Here is a 17668-nt window from a genome sequence, read left to right on the forward strand (position 1 = left end):
CCAAAGCCTCCAAAAATATACCATGGAGGCAAATGTCTGTCTCCACAGGCATGAGACGTCACAGCTCTTCCCCCAGTCTTTCACTCTTAGATTGTTTCTGTGATTCAGGCACCATCTTAAAATTCTTTTGTTCAACTGAATGTTTATTTCCTTTCATGGAGAATACTTCTGTAACTCAAGGGCTGAGATGACCTGGCAGGGATACAAGACGATTCAAACATCAGCTGGATGTTTGGACCAGATGACCTTTAAAGTTCCTTTCAATCCTGAGAGTCTGTGTAGCTCAGACCTTATCTCATGAGCCATCCCTCCTCTGCCCAGTGTTGATTTGACCAGACTCCCTAAGTGTTCTTCCACCCATGAAAATGCCCTCCTTCCCACTTGAACTCTGGGCCCTGGCATAAATCTTTCTGATCAGTTTGGAAAAGCTCAGTGCTCTAGCCTTGGTACTCCAAGCACAGATCATGTTCCAGTAGCATCAGCATCACCTGGAAGCTTGCTAGAAACGCAGAATCTCAGGTCCATCCCGGACCTATTGAATCAGAATCTGCATTTTACCAGATCTTCAGGTGATTCTTATCATCATGAAAGATAACAAACACTGCTGTGGACGAGATTAAGATTGTCTTTGATACTGGCAGTTAATCCAGTGATGATTCAACTCTCTCATAACGAACCACCATCTCCAATTTATTCAGAAATAAAAGAAACAGTAAACTAAATAAATAAACAGTAAGCTAAATAAATGATAAAGCAATTTCTTCCCTTACTATGCTTATCATTATCTTTTCTAAGCACCACAGTGAGATCTGTATTGAGGTGGAAGCAAGTGTGTGTGGCTTTACAAATGACTGATCAAAGAGAAGGTGTGCAGGATGATATGAGGGTTGAGCTTTTGTAGGTTTATGTAGCTTATAGGCTGCCTGACCTGTGTAACTTGGAGCAAGTTATTATTCTCTGTCCTTCTGTTTCCTCACTGATAACATATACAACAGTATATTCTGGAGCTAGAATGCCTGAACATAAATCATAGCTCCACAATTTGCTACAACATCCCCACAAGACCGTGGGATCTTGGGCAAGTCAATTACTCTCTTTGTATCTCAGTTTTTATATCTGTAAAATGGGGAAATAATAGTACCTATATCAGAGGGTTGTTGTGAAGATTGAGTTAAAATGTCTAAAATGCAGATTAAACATCATTTAGAGCCTGTTTAGTAGCATGGACCTCATAATGCTGGAGAGGAGATTAAATGAGACAGTGCATGTTATGTGCTGAGCCTGGTACCTGGCAGATGGTGAAACTCAGGGTGGGAAAATTGTGGCAGGCTCACCAATTTTTAAACTTATCAAAAAAACGTATTCTTTGGAAACAGCAACAATATAACTACCTGCTTTCCCTGGGAAAAACTATAAGGCAAGACACGATTATCTTTGGTGCTGACAATTTCAACTCATTCTCCTCCCAGGAAGAATTCATTACACAATGATCACCTTTACTTTTGAATGCCCACCTTCCAACAATTCCAAATAAACATTTACTTTTTAGAATGAAGAAACCCCCTGTAGAGCTATTTATACTAGAATGTGAATGACTGCCTGGCTTATTTCCCCCTTTATGCATTTTATGCATACAAAAAAATTGAGCCTTAGCTTATTGCTTTTTCCAACAGTATCTTCAAGAGATCAAAATGAATTGTTAGAGAAGGCAATGTACCAGACCCTACAAGGTGAATAAGCTATGGTCTCAAGGCATAAAGTGTTTGGGGGGTTTAGAATAAATTTTTTCCAGCCTCTACATTAAACCTAGTAAATTACTTTTCCAGCTCATTAAATAGGACTGGAGAAGCTACAAACAGTCCTCCCAAAGCGCCTGTCTTACTTACCTCGTCACATCTGATCCATTAACTCTGACTGGAACCAGTCACTTAAATGTGAACACAACTAAGCATCATTCTTCAAAAACAATATTAAGTTTGTAAAATAAATGTCAACAGTAAATACCATCAGTAAAGTGCAGACCTTTCTAATGGTGGAATCATAAACTCACCCACAGTTAAGTGGCATATATAGGTATGAATAATCCCAAAGCCCTAAAACATTTTGTGGTTTACTAAAGACTTCTGTGTTGATAAGTTAATTCTGCTGCAAGAAGACTCAGAGTGGGCAATCCCCACCATCCTTGTGTACAGAATGTTCGTTTTGATACTATGTGGATGCTCAAAGGTAGAAGTCTGCTCATGAGGACCACCGACTTTCCAAGGAGAAAATATTCATGTTGAAGAACAGGTTTTTAAAACTATACTTTGGGCCACATGAGCTCCACATTGTAAAGCCTTTCAAGGACACTTTTCTTCAGGCTTGAATATTTAGGTTGTAGTTTGGTGACAACTTCTGTTACAAGTCCAAATTTCCTGGCACCCAAAGATTCTCCAGTGTCTATGCAACAGTTCTGGGGATGTGTCTGCATTTTACTGAAACGTGACTCCTGAAATGGATGTGAAACTTTCATCTCCACCCAGCTTCCCGCCATCAGATGCTGCATCGGTCAGAGACTCAAGAACTGATCATGTTTCTAATGAAGAAGGTGAAGCGAAAAAGCAGGAAAACAGACATTCAATTTTGAAATTATTCTGATGCGCAACTGAAGTGAGCTAAATCCCATAGGGGGATATTGCACAGTCACCTCTGCAGAGCATGAGAGAAAAGGTTTATGAAAAGACAAGCAGAATCTAAGAGAGTGGTAAGAAGTCAAGGTTGAAAACTGAGGGAAGTAGATTTAAATGTATGAAATCAACACGGTGTATACCTTAAACTTACACAATGTTCTATGTCAATTTTATCTCAATTTAAAAAAGAATTGAGGGAAGTAAGCATTGAATCCTCAATTTGAGGCAGGTCTCAACAGTCATCTAGTCATAAAACAAAATGTGAAACAACTGAAAGAGAGTTTGTATAGGGTTGCAGCCGGGTTGGGGTCCCAGACTTTATGGCTTTATCCTCCAACAACTCACATCTCTGAGTGGGGTTCCTAACAAACACTGAAATACAGTTTGAAAACTGCTGAACTCGTTTCCTCTAAAATACCTGGAATCTGCAGATTACTTTCAAAGAGATGGTTTTACCAAAGCAGAAACTAACATACCATTGTAAAGCAATTATACACCAATAAAGATGTTAAAAAAAATTAAAGTTATAAGATAACGAAAAATACAGAAAAAAAAACCCAAAACTTTTCCGTGCCCTTTCTGTAGGTACTTGCAAAGAAAAGAATGATGCTGTTGCCTCTTAGAGTTGTAAAGGTTAAATGAATAAATACACATAAAGAACTTAGAAATGTCTTGAGTACAGTAAACAGGCAAGTCTTAAACATGTTAGCTTTTCTCATGGTGATCATTTTGCTATGTGTAGAAATATCGAATCACTATGTTGTGCACCTGGAACTAATATAGTGTAGGTCAATTATACTTCAAACATAAACTCACAGAAAAAGAGATCAGATCTGCGGTTCAGAGGTGGGGATGGGGGAGGGGGAATTGGAGGAAAATGGTCAAAAGGTACAAACTTGCAGTTATAAAATAAATAAGTACTAATGATGTACAATATGATTAATACAATTAACACTGCTGTGTGCTATATATGAAAGCTGTTGAGAGCAAATCTTCTCATCACAAGGAAAATATATATATATTTTCTTTTATTTTGTATCTTTATGAGATGGTGGATGTTCACTAAACTTATTGTGATAATCAGTCCATGATGTATGGTAAGTCAAATCATTATGCCGCATACCTTAAACTTATACAGTGCTATATGTCAGTTATATCTCAATAAGTAAATAAATAAATAAAATTTAAAATAGATAAAAATTAACAAACAATAAGTAAAGAGGTCTGTGGAATTAAAAAACATTACCTCTTTCTACTAAGAATATCAAATTAAAGATCTGAGTGACCTTGGGCAAGAATCATTTGCCTTTGGAGCTCTAATGTCCTCATCTGTCAAAGGATAGGGTAAGACTAAATTATTGCTAACAGCCTCTCCAAATTCAAAATCAGATTTTTTTTTTTTTTTATAGTTTAAAATTCCCTGCTATATAGGCTGGGACTGCTTTAGTTTCTAAACTCTTGCTTTATACCTCTTCTGTGTTCAGTGGACTTTGCTCACAGGGCAAAAAACAATGTGTGGGTCTCTTTTTCTCTCCTCATACCAACTCACTCTTCCCAACATACTTATTTTCTTTTTTTTAACATCTTTATTGGAGTATAATTGCTTTACAATGTTGTGTTAGTTTCTGCTGTATAACCAAGTGATCAGCTATACGTATACATATATCCCTATACCCCTCCCTCTTGCAGAGGTCTCCCTCCCACCCTCCCTATGCCACCCCTCTAGGTGGTCATAAAGCACCGAGCTGATCTCCCTGTGCTATGCGACTGCTTCCCACTAGCTATCTATTTTACATTTGGTAGTGTACATACGTCAATCCTACTCTCTCACTTCGTCCCAGTTTACACTTCCCCCGCCCCGTGTCCTCAAGTCCATTCTCTACATCTGTGTCGTTATGCCTGTCCTGCCCCTAGGTTCATCAGTACCATTTTTTTTAGATTCCATATATATGTGTTAGCATACGGTATTTGTTTTTCTCTTTCTGACTTACTTCACTCTGTATGACAGACTCTAGGTCCATCCACCTCATTACAAACAACATACTTATTTTCTCCTTCTACTTGAGCACAAGATGAGGAAGAAGTGTTTGGAGCCAAACAACATCTTCAAAATCTGGCTTTACCAGTTCTTAGCAGAACTGCCATAAGCACTTGTTCACTGATGTGTAAGATGCTAATAATGACCTACTATGCATATTATATGAGGGTTGAATGAGACAATGTATATAAAGCTCTTCCCATACGGCAGGTACTGGCAGCTTAACTCTCTCCATTGCGTACCTCGAGTGCACTCGTCTTCCATCCATCCTGCTCAGGAAGGAAGGTGTAGCATAAGCGGAGTGACTAACAGTAGAGTGAAAGCAGTTCATAAAAGAAGGTCAATCACAACCTTGGTTTTGGAGATCATGGTTATCTCGACCACTTTTTAATTTATGTCTTTTCACCTCGGGTTGCAAAGTATTTAGAACAAAGGACAAGATAGCAGGGTAAAATAATTAGCAGTTATCGACTTCCAAATGCATTACAAACATTAGATAATCCCTGCACCAACTCTCCAGAGAGGCAGATAAAGATCATCTCCAATTTACCAAAGGGAGCACAGGGAAGCGCTAAGCAAGTCCCACGCAACCTGCGACTCTCTTCCAAGTGGTCCTGAACCATGCCGAGACCCAGCATTCAGGAGCCAGGTGGGTCATCCACAGCTTGACGCAGAGGAGAATGGAAAGAAAGAGAAAGCAAAGGAGAAAGGCGAAGAAGGCTAGAAAAAGAAGGTTCAGGACGGGGTTCTGGGGGAGCCTCAGCTTCACAGGACTAATTTCTCGCCTCTCACACAATCCCCAAATTGTTTGGCACCTGGATTCCACGGTGAATTCAAGGGCGGCTTAGAGTGAGCAGCAGACTGAGTGATCCCTTTTGTCTGCTGGATGTCAAGACAGTGATGAAAAATGCTGGAGAAAGCAGAGTGAAAACTATGGCATGAAAAATATAGTCTGACTGTGGGGCAATTAAAGAGGACATCATTTTTATACGCCAACTCTCCCAACAACCAACAGCAGCAGTCCTCAGGTTCAAGCTTGCTCTCTTCTGCCAAACTGTGACACTGGGTCTGGACTCCTCTAAGCCATATATAGTAATGCCCCAGATTCTGGGCTTAGGGTTGGAATGCTCACCACAGTCAACATACAAGTTAGTGAGGTGAGACTCTGGCGCTTGGGTGATAGATACATCAGTCACCTCAGGTGTCGACAGGACGATGTTCCCTCTGGAGACTCCAGGGAAGAATTCTTCCTTGCCTCTTGCTATCATGTGGTAGCTACCAGTACTCCTTGGTGTTTTGTGGCTTCGTACTGCATGTGTCCAATCTCTGCTTCCGCTGTCCCATGGACTGCTTTCTGTGTGTCTTCTTGTGGCCTTCTTATAAGCACACCCGTCATTGAATTTAGAGCCTACTGTATTCCAATATGAACTCAACTAATTACATCTGCAAAGACCCTATTTCCAAACCAGGTCATGTTCTGAATTGGGAGCGCAAGGTTAAGACAAGAAATTAATCATAAGAAAATGGTCTGAACCCACTATATTTTCAGTCAGTTTTCCAGTTTTGTCTTTTTTTCCCTTTGAACACTTGCAGACCCAGAGTAGATTTTTTTGAAAGTTATCTTATTTACTGAGTATGCAGAAGGTCAGATGCTAATGGACTCTCCCAGAGGCCTTGGTGGCTCTATTAAAAGTAATGCCTTGGTCCCCGGTATTTCATAATGAAGCCAGCCTTAGGGCAGATCACACATATCCACGGAGGTAAGTGCACAGCCAGGTTTTTTGTTTGTTTGTTTTTTTGCGGTACGTGGGCCTCTCACTATTGTGGCCTCTCCCGTTGCGGAGCACAGGCTCCGGACGCGCAGGCTCAGCGGCCATGGCTCACGGGCCCAGCCGCCCCGCGGCATGTGGGATCTTCCCGGACCGGGGCACGAACCCGTGTCCCCTGCATCGGCAGGCGGACTCTCAACCACTGCGCCACCAGGGAAGCCCTATTTTCAGTTTTTTGAGGAACCTCCATACTGTTTTCCACAGTGGCTGCACCAATTTACATTCGCACCAACAGTGCAAGAGGGTTTCCTTTTCTCCACACCCTCGTGAACACTTGTTATCTGTTGCTTTCTGATGACAGCCATTCTGACATGTGTGAGGCTTATTAGATTTTGAGTCATTTAAATCTGACAATTTAAAAATCTATATGACAAGGAAGAATTCTCTTTATCAAGGGAGGATACGGCTGAGAGAGTAAACACGTATTAAGAGCCTGCTCTATGATGAGCACCGTTATGGGTTGTACTGTGTTGCCCCCTCCCCCAAATTCATATGTTGAAGTCTTAACTCCAATACTACAATATGTGACCAGTTTTCGAAATATGGTCATTGCAGATGTAATTAATTAAGTTGAGGTTATACCAGAATACAGGGGCCCCTAATCTAATATGATTGGTGTGCTTATACCAGGGGACATCTGGACACAGACACACACACAAGGAGCACATCACATGAACACGCAGGCAGAGATCAGGGTGATGCTTCTAGAAGTCACAAAATGCCTAAGTTGCCAGCAACCCAGCAGAAGCTAGGAGAGAAACAAGGAACAGATTCTCCCTCACAGCCCTCAGAGGGAACCAACCCTGCCCACGCCTGAATCTTGGGTTTCTAGCTTCCGGAACTGTGAGGCAATACATTTCTGTTGTTTAACCCACCCAGTTTGCGGCAGTTTGTGATGGCAGCTCTAGGAAATAAGACAAGCACTGTGATATGTTTCACTTCTTTCAATCCTTCCAACACGATGAGGCATTTATTATAATCCCCATTTTGTAGAAGAACTGTGGTTCAGAGAAGCCACGTACAGCCAAGGTTACATTAGTTCCTGTCTTCAAAGCTGTGATACTTTCGTATCACAAAGCTGTCTCCTACAAGAAAAGGGGGATGATGTGGGAAAATGAGGTAAAAGGTAGCAGGGAAGACGGCTGGGAACTCAGCCATGATGCTTCCTGCAGGCTGGAGAGCCGGGATCCTGTTCTGTGCACCCGCGCAGCAGGCTGTTTCCCACGGGTCCTTCCCTTTGCCCCTCTTTCCCACCTCCTGGCACGTAGGGCTTCACTCAGGCCAGACATCAGTCTAATCCAAGCTCCTAACTTCCCTTCCCTTCATCAAAGCTCTTGACTCCCCCAGTCTCACATCTCATTAAAGTATTTCAAGACTAAGGTGTAAATGTCTCATAGCCCATAATAGGTTGTTCCACTAAAGGGATATTTCTATTTAGAACAAAAATTAGTCTCTTATGTTTACTCTTCATTGAACAATTGAGGGGCTAGTAAATGAAACACAGTTTGTTTTCTAAAGGTGATGGAACATTCCATTACACTATAAATTTAATGTGCATGTTTTTGTTATTTTGGTTAACACATTTCCTCATGGGTGGTGCTCACCCCAGTACAAATGTTTGCAAGTTCTAAGAGGGTGAGGTCCAGTTTAACGTGCTGTGTAGTTTTAAATCATCCACATATCATGTGTTTAGGAACATATAACAGATGAGTACAGTAGACTATCAAATAGTGTTTGAATATTTGTAACTACCAAACCTTTCTAGATATTGGAACCACTAGGAAGTTAAGTGGCTTCTGACCCTTCCAGCTCATGGCTTAAAATAACGGTCGATTCAAAACACATGCTTTCAGCAATGTTATGGAGGCTATATGAACTACAGAATCTTCTAGACAAGCAGTCACAAATTCAGAGACTACAGAGGACCAGATACAAGAAAAAAACAAGCTAACCACATCCCAGTTATAAGGTAGCTTCTTTTCAGCTTTAGCCTATCATTGCCAGGAAAGACTGTGGGCTCAGCATTGCCCAGTCTCTGATTTTTCAAAAGAAGCCCTAAATCTGTATTATTATGTGAGTTCTCCCTATTTTTAAAAGTTTGTGTATTAGTTTCCTATTGCTGCTCTAAGAAATTACTGCAAACATAGTGGTATTTATTATCCTACAGTTCTGGAGGTCAGAAGTTCTAAAATCAAGGTGTTGGCGGGGCTGCTTCCTTCCAGAGGCTGGAAGGGAAAATCCATTTCCTTGCCTTCCAAATGCTGCTGCCTACATCCCTAGGCTCATGACCCCACATGGCATTGCTCCTTCTGTTTCTGTCACCACATCCTTTGTCTTGATTCTGACCCTCCTGCCCCCCTTTGTAAGAACCCATGTGATGAAATTGGGGCCGCCTGGATAATCCAGGAAAATCTGACCACCTCAAGAGCTTTAACTCAATTACATCTGCGAAGTTCCTTTTCCCACCTAAGGCAGCATATCCACAGACTCTGAGGGTTAGGCTGTGGACACCTCTGGGAGACCACTACTCTGCCTACCTCAGGTGACAACTAGTTCAAGTTAGAAAAATAACGTATGGAATGAAGTGATATGAAGTTTGGCATTTGTTTTGAAATCTCCTGCCCCCTGTCCCCCAAAAGGAAACCAGTTGGACAAAATACTCACGGTTCCATGCTGTATCTAGGTATGCATGGTGCCTACATAACGCCTAGGATACAGGGGGGCGTTCAGTAGATTCTGGCTGAATGCCGAAGGACTGAAGTCATACCTCAGTGTCTCAGGCCCCCGATAAACACCGTAAATAGGACCTAACCATTACTGCCATTGGAGCCCAGAGGCCTGTGATCACCGTACTCTCCCATGGGCATTCTTCACATACCCATGGCTCCAATTCCTTGTTCCCTTCACTAGGTATGGGCTGTCCATACTCAGCTTCTAGAAGTGAATGAAAGGCTGCTTCTGATCTGTGACACTCACAGATAATTAAATTAGACTCCTCTCGGTCTGCTGGGGAAAAGCTATTTCATACTTTCATTAATTCCAAAGGGCTATTTCAATTACAGTCCCTGTCTGGTAAACAAGTTATCTTTGACTTACAGCCTTCACTTCTCTAATGCCCAGGAAATTTGCCCTCTAAAGGGCTGCTAATAGGCAGCAGAAATTTATAAGTTTTTAAAAAGTTATCTTTTGAAAGACAGCTGACATTATCACTAAATCTAAAAGAGCAAGTTATTAAAAAAATAATCTATGCCTCAGCATCCTTTGTTCTGTTTTCACTGTATCTGCGGGCTTCCTTATCTATTTTCTTACTTTATTTATCCTTTAAAGGAGAAAACCAACAGCTCGTCAAAGGAATAAGTCTCGAGGATGTAACATACAGCATAAGGAAGATAGTCAATAATATTGTAATAACTGTGCATAGTGACTGATGGTTACTAGATTTATCGTGGTGATAATTTCATACTATATGCAAATGTGAAATCATTACGTAATAAACCTGAAATTAAGATTATATTGTACATCAACTGTATTTCAATTTTAAAAAACACTATCAAAGGCAAAAAAATGTAGGGAGTGTCAGCCTCAAAAACACATCAGCATTTTCTAAAGTCATGGCCTAGTCCAACAGCTATTCAATAATGTCAGACACCATTCCACTATTTACTGTATGAAAAAAATATCAACACGCTTGCTTGCTTTCAGTTGGAGCTCTCAGAGTTTTATAACTAAACAAACAAAAGCAAAAAAGGCTTCATTTTAGAGACAGCTCAAACTTTATGTGTCCAAGGACCAAGCAACAAATTCCAAAGTCCCCTTATCCTACTTTTGTTTAAATACCTTCATAAAGCCTGCCTCAACTGGGAAGATTCTTTTTTTTTTTTTTTTCCTCTGACCTCCTGAAAGCAAGGAGGCAATCTAGTATTAAGATCATAAATCTTGCTGTCAGACAGTTCTAGTCTGCAAGTCAACTCAGCTATTTACAGTATGATCTTGACCCAGTTTTCTCCATGCTTCAGTTTCCACATCTGTAAAATGGGGGTAATAAAAGTCCCTCTCCCATATGATTATTTGAAGGATGGAGTCAGATACTGTGTATATATGGTTTATAGCACAGTGCCTGGAAAATATCAAGTTCTCAAAAATCAGTGTTTCTCAACATTTGTCGTGCAGATCACCTGCTTTTGAATCAGCTGGGCTGCTAGTTACAAATTCAGATGTCTGCCCCTTCTAAGATCCAGTTCTTCAGAAGCACTGGGGGTGGCACCAGGACCCTGCATTTACAGCAAAGGCTCGGGAATTTTTGTGTCCACTATTGTTTGAAAACATCAACGTGTCAATTACCATGTGCACAATCATACTGTACAGAGCACTCATTTTCTACCCGTGATTTCCAAAGACCAGTGCCCTTGGATTCTCTGCCTCAGTATCACCAGGGGACTCCTTAAAAGTACAGATTCTAGAATCCCAAATCCACTGAATCGTAATATCTAGGTATTGACACTACACAGCTCTATTTTTTGCAACTTCGTCTGGAGATTCTGATGCACAGCTTGCTTTGGGATTCCCTGGCCCATTACTCATTCTGACACTGGATCATAGCCTTCTTTTTTTTAAATTTTATTTTTTTAATATTTATTTATTTGGCTGTGCTGGGTCTTAGTTGTGGCACTCGGGATCTTTTAGTTGTGGCAGGCGAGATCTAGTTCCCTGACCAGGGATCGAACCTGGGCCCCTTGCACTGGGAGCGTGGAGTCTTAGCCACTGGACCACCAGGGAAGTCCCTTAGCCTTTTATTTTTTAACCATTTCATCAGTGTCTACAATAGTATGATAAATGTTGCTGAAATGAGTTGACCTGAGTAAAGGTGTGTTGGCCCAAGGAAACCTCTAATCTAGAAAAGGCTCTGCTCAGGGATTTTCCCTCTTCGTTTCTTCCTAATGGGATATCCATGGACATTTGATTCCTGCACAGTAGTTTTTCCAAACTCTAGTCATTAATGTACCATTTTCATGATTTTTTTTGTATTTACTTAATATGGGAATAAATGCTGGCTGCCCACCCAAAGTCTGTTTTCTCCTTCTTTTTATTAAGAGAATTAGAATTACCAAAATTATTAGGAGTGACAATATGTCCAGTTAAAACACTCTACCTCCTAGCTTCAGCTTTCACATTCCTTCATATTCATCCCCTTCTGACAATTCCAACACAGGCATGTCCTCCATCTCTACCCTATTAGGATTGTCTAAATATCCAAGTTCATAGGCATTTGGCGGATCACACATCCAGGCACCTCCTACTCTGAAAAGAGGTCTCTTTCATGTCTGTGGGTGCACTCTTTGTAGGTATCAAACAGGAAACAATATAAATGTCATTTCCAGATAGAAAAGTAACTGTGAAAACATAGGGTGACATGTGCTTTTCTTTCTCTCTCTAATAACGTTTTCTCCTTCAGCTTTCCCTTATGCAACGAACAATCTCTTTGTGGTCAACATGCTACTTTCAGGAGTAAAAGAATCATGAGGAAAATTCCAAGGTCATTTGAACATTCTACAATAGCTCAGCAGAATTAAATGAGACACTGTTAAGAAGGCACAGTTTCAAATGCAGTACCAGGTCAGAGCTGCAATCTCTCCAAAGGTGGACATTTTCTGGATGACCTTGAATCTCCCGGGAGGACTTTTAATGACAGGTTTCATATAAAATTACCCTCATACTAATTAAATCTGAGATCTAACTTCAAATTTATAAAACTGCTAATGTAGTACACTATTAAGAATCTAAAAAGAATGTTGTTTTCTGAAAAGAAATGTCATTCTTGTCATTTTTTTCTGCTTTCAGAACTCATTCATTCATTCAAGAAGTATTTATTTACCACAAATTGTGTGCTAGGTACTCTGCTCCCTGTCTCAGGCCACTTAATGGAAGTTAGACGAGGCAGCAAAGAGAGTAAATCAGCAACAAATATAAAAAAGTTAACTTGGCCAGTGTTGTAAAGAGACAAAATAGGCTAATATGGTTTCAATACGCTACAAACTATAGCTGAAATTTTCATTTAGGAATAGTTTTAACTGCTATCCAGTGACAGTTCAATGTGCTAACTCTGCAGAGAGTTTTGAAATCGAAATTTTTGCCTTCACGTTATTAGTCATCCCTTAGTGCAACTTGGCTTCTCCCTGCTCTTTTCCTCTGGTTTCTAACCAGTGCCTCATGCTGGTCTAATTCAAGGAAAAAACTGTATCTACTTCACAGGATAACTGAGAATCAAATGAGGTAACATATGAAAAGTAGGAAGTATTAGAAGTATTATACAGAGTGTCAATAGGAGTGTGTGTTGTAAAAGTGCACACTGTTAATAATGATGCTTCCTGGAATCCCCACAGTTTTCGTTGGCCTTACAGGGCTCATCACATGAAGTGATGCCCACTGTCATATCAGCACATCCTTAACAAGTCTGATCCTGGCTACCCCTGTGCTAATCATAGGTCTCAACTGAACATGACAACACTTTTGATTCTCTGGAATGAATTGTCTTTGAGGTGTTATACAGTCATCTCTAGGTGTCTGCTGGGGATTGGTTCCTTAACCCCGTGGATACCAAGATCCTTATATAAAAGGATCCTTGTATCAAGTCTCTTATATAAAGTGGCAATACAGTCAGCCCTCCATATCCACTGATGCAGAACACACAGACTGGGATGCAGCACACACTGACTGTACTTCTCTAAAGAAAGCATCTGCAGAAGTGGTTAACACACAAAACATACACTGTAACGCATCCGACACTCAGCATCATGGATTCTCAGACACTTGTCTCCTGGATTTTCCCTGGCCCTTGGATCATCAGTAAGTTCTGAAAATTAGCCATCCCCAACCCCACAAGAACACACGTCTTGTCTTTTCCTCTTTCGTTTCCCAAATTTACATCTTCCTATAGCATCTTCTTATGTGCTTTTCATTTACCAAACGCGGTTAGATTTAGTCCACTTCATCTTTGACCCCTAGAGAATTGGTGACCTTTTTCATTAGAGTCACTTTTTTCTCCCATCCATCTTAAGAACTGAGGATCAAAGGCTTACATGCTATTCTAGATAAGATTTGCCAGAGACGCATAACTCCAGGACCTCCTCGCTCACTGTCAGGAAGGAATGTCTAAGAATAACTCTGGCTTTAAACTCACAGTGTGGGGAGTGTAAGGTTTGGGATTGAAAACATATTAACCATGACAACGCAATGGGTTATAGAAGGACTGCAGCTGGTAGCAACAATGGCCCTGTTTTATGAGTCTGTAAAGGCACTCATTCTGGTCTCTTCCCTTGCCTCATACCTCGCCTCCAACAAATTTTGGGGTCCTTTCCAGCCTCATCCCCCTGAGTGTCCTACACAGTCCAGTCTGCACCCTTTTCTCTCCCACCCTTGTAAAAACTCTTTCATCTTCATTGTGTGCAAAGGGGTGTGAGTTAGGTTAAAGGAAGTGATTTCCGTAATATGCAAGCGTTTGGTCTCTGGATGCAAAGAGCCATTCTCATTAAATTAAATTGAACATGAGATCGTTCAGTTGAAGATGATGATGATGAAACATGTAAAAAGAAGAACATAGACTACTTGAGTTTAATTTTACTACTTTCTCATTACGAGAATCTTCGGGGACAATCTCTTCCAACTGCTTCTATTATAACAGTCACTAATGATCCACAGTTAACACCATTCGTGAGAAAAGCTGAGTCATCTGTCAGCATAAATTTTTTTTTAAAGTGTGAATAAAGTCTGAAAGCTTTGCTAGAAAGCTACTCAGACAAAAATGATAAATGAACAGTCCTATGTCAAACTAAGAAGCTGAACAATTTTTAAAAATCCATTCACACCACCAGTACTGGCCATCCTAACTGAATGAGGTAATAAGTATTCATTCACGGGACAAATATTTTTGAGCCCATGCTATATGCAAGCACTGGGCCAGGAGCTGGGCATGTTGTAAGAAGCAGAACCAGACTCCCCAGATGGAGCTTATAGGCTGGAAGAGGAGACAGATGTTACAGAAATCATCAAACAAACAATAAATATCCAATTTTAAACTGTGGTGGCTGCTACCACTCATCATGAGGCTTATATCAGAGTCCCATTGAGTCAAGTCTACTTTCTCCTATTCCGGAAGCGTTGTTATTCTTAGTTCCCCAATTCCCTGTGCATTGAATGCCATTCAAGGCAAGTGCTAACACGGTCAGTGAATTCGATGTGCACACCTGGAATAACAGGTGCGTGGAGGTTGCTACCTTTCTGTAAATATTTCTGCAAACAGCGGATTCCTTTGCAAATGATCCTTCACCCACACCCTGTTCTCATGGTTTTTTGTTTTTGCAAATGTTTATACAGCTGTTAAAAAGAAAAAGGGGGAAAAAACAGCTTTTGGGACTCAGAGAGAAAAAAACCCAATAAAACAGATACTCTTGCTTTGATTTTCTATCGTCTCAGACTTTAAAAAATCAGTTCCAGAGAGTTTTGATTTACAGGGTGGGTAATTAAGAAAACTGTGAGGTCAGTAAATTTTTATTATGGCATCAGGTGTGATATTCAAGCTATTTAACCACAGCACAGCCCCACCAACGGAAGTGGGAGCCAAGAGGAAGGAAGCCCTAGATGCTGACGGGTACACATCAGCAGAAGAGCAGGCCTGGGAGGCAGCCCCACCCTCTCACACTGTATTGCCCTGCCTTCCATAATGTTCCAGCACCCTTTGGTCTCATGTCTGATTCCATTATTTCAAGGTCTTCCATCCAATCACATCTTTATTGAGCACATCTGGTATCATTGTATCCCAGTACCTGGATAGTGACAAAGGCATAAGTAGTCCCTGACCTCATGAAACTTCAGAGTCTGTGGTGGTGACAGACAAAAAAAGCACCGAAACACACAAATGATTCCAAACTGTGATAATAAACAAAGCAGGTGATGAGATAAGGGAGGAGGGAGAGAGAAAGTCTTAATTTAAATAAACTCATTCTTATAAAGATCGTTAGGGCTTAAAGGGTTAGTCTTGTATGAGGTATCTGCATCTTAAGAAACCAAATCATTAAGCCAAAGAAATGAATTGCTAATGATGGAGTTTCAGCCATAAAATGGCATAATGAGAACATTATTTGGGGAGATGGCAAGTTGGACAGGGCTTTTTCCTAATCCCATAAATCACCTCATCTAGGAAGGCATCCGGGGAGTCTATTTTTAAAGCTGGCTCAAATTCACAAATACAAAAAGTCCTTGTCTTGAAGAAGGGAAATACTGAACTGCTCAAGGATAAGATCAGGCAGGAAGAGAGGAAGGACTTTCACTGTTTACTTTACCCAATTCTCTATTGTTTGAGTTTTTGATGAGCCTTTATTACTTTTGTCAATTACAAAGTGGGAGTCCCTTCTAAAAAGCTCATGCCTTCATGTATAAACCTCAAATGATTTTGATATTTCTGAATCATTTCAAACTTTGAAGTTTGTGGTAATAGCAGCTGTAGAAAAGTAATACAACATCTGGTGGGCGTGAGGGGCATTAATCTGCCCCCCACAAGGGGTGTGATGGATTTTTATAAGCATGTGTGATTTGCACATGCCTGTTTCATAGCCAGGGTTCTTGCTAAATTGGCATTTTTACAGGATGGCGGTTTTCGGAAGTACCAGTGGAAAAATGAGTATCCTTCACAACAGAACCACAAGGAAGGATCCCAATTAGTGAGTTTGCTAATTAATCACCATTTTGACTGGTAAGCTCTTACTGAGGACGTAAGTCATCATTATACAAAACAAGAGTTTGGGAGCGCCACCATCGGTGATCACCATTTGCTGATCTCTGCAGACTGGAAACGATCCACTGTTCTGAGCCACATGGGGCAGCGGCAGGACACAGCCCTGGCCAGGGATGGACCAGTGCTTTCTAGCCCATCTTGCAGCTTCAAAGGCTTAAGATCTGCAGAGGCTTAATGTCCTAAAAAGGTTGTGGATTTACTTATTTACATGTAATTCAAAATAAAACCAAGATTTAATTTTAAAACAGAACACACATTGTATGCTAAAATTAAAAGAATATCTCGGTAGATTTTCCAGTTGCAAAATTCTTCATTAATTCCTCAAAGATAAAGCTTTCTCTTTTGTTAAGGGAGGCTACTTTGTTGATGCTTATAACTGCCCACTGGGTAAACCATTTGCCCACCAGTCCAAAGCTATCCAGCTTTCACTGCATCCCTTTCTACTCATATCATCTTTACTGGGTTTTCAAAGTCCTGCTTAATCTGCTCTCATGTCATCCCTCCAGGGGAGAGTGTTCTTGTTTCTCAATGAGAACTCAAGAGTTTATTTGGCCATTTCTTTTTTCATTCATATCCCCAAACCCCATGTTAATTTATTCTCACCTTTGCACGTTTGCTCATAACAGCGCCCCCTGTCTGTAACGCTCTCCCCTACTTTACCCACTGTCTAATGTTCATGCACTCCTCCAAAAACCTTCTCCAACTTGTCATTAGCTTCAGTATCACTTTGTATACATCTACTCTATGCCAAGCACCCAACTGCAGAGGAAAGAATAAAAAGAAGATAAGCCAACAAGTAAATCAAATTGTGATAGGTACGTATTAGTATCCTATGCCTGCTGTAACAAATTACTACAAACTGGGTGACTTAATACAACAGAAATTCATTCTCTTACAGTTCTGGAGGCTAGAAGTCCAAAATTAGTGATACGAGGCTAAAGTCAAAGTGTCCACAGATCAGCAATTGCTTCAGAGGCTCTAGAGAATTCTTTCTTTGCTTTTCTAGCATCTAGAGCTGCATTCTTTGCATTTCTTGGCTCAGGGGCCCCTTCCTCCATCTTCAAAGCCAAAGGCATAGCATCTTCTCTCTTTGACTTCTCCTCTCCACTTCCATCGCATCACTTTCCCTCTTCTGTATGAAGCCTCCCCCTACCTCCCTCTTATAAAGACATTTGTGGTTACTGGTAGGGTCCACCAGGATAATCCAGGATTACCTCCTCATCACATGATTCTGAACTTGATTACATAATCAAAGACCCTTTTTCCATAGAAGATAACATTCACTGGTTCCAGGGCTTAGGACCTGGTTATATTTTGAGCCTATTATTGAAGGTATCACAGGGGT

At 40.8% G+C, this 17668-nt stretch overlaps 1 protein-coding gene across 8 annotated transcripts in view; it reads right to left on the minus strand.

Moving 5' to 3' along the window:
- SNTB1 (syntrophin beta 1) overlaps window positions 1-17668 on the minus strand; it is a 240207-nt gene that overhangs the window by 47189 nt on the left and 175350 nt on the right. The gene's annotated exons all lie outside the window — the stretch shown is intronic.

Source organism: Delphinus delphis, chromosome 17 (assembly GCF_949987515.2).
Source record: "Delphinus delphis chromosome 17, mDelDel1.2, whole genome shotgun sequence".
Lineage (NCBI taxonomy): Eukaryota > Metazoa > Chordata > Mammalia > Artiodactyla > Delphinidae > Delphinus > Delphinus delphis.